Below are 343 nucleotides of genomic sequence, written 5' to 3'. Positions count from 1 at the left end.
ATAAGGAAGAATGTGAGCAGAGGAGGAGGAGGAGGAGGAGGAGGAGGAAGAGGAGGTTTACGTTGCAACAGAAGGTTTACGTTGAGCAAAACTTTAGGTTGCAGCACGTTATATGTAGTGCGTATATGACAAACGAGTGAGGGGTGGGGGACGCGCGTGTGGAGGAAATTACTTGGTTAACAACCATGTAAAAAACACATTAATGTAGAGCTTTTCCGAAAAAAATTATACATATATCTAAGTGTGTATTATTACATCATAAAAAATAAATTATTCATTTTAAATTTTATCTAGATATATAAATTTAATTTGATAATCATATAAAATCAATTAAATTATACAT

Source organism: Arachis ipaensis, chromosome B04 (assembly GCF_000816755.2).
Source record: "Arachis ipaensis cultivar K30076 chromosome B04, Araip1.1, whole genome shotgun sequence".
Lineage (NCBI taxonomy): Eukaryota > Viridiplantae > Streptophyta > Magnoliopsida > Fabales > Fabaceae > Arachis > Arachis ipaensis.
The sequence above is the reverse complement of the archived record's forward strand: the minus strand, read 5'-3'. Positions refer to the sequence as shown.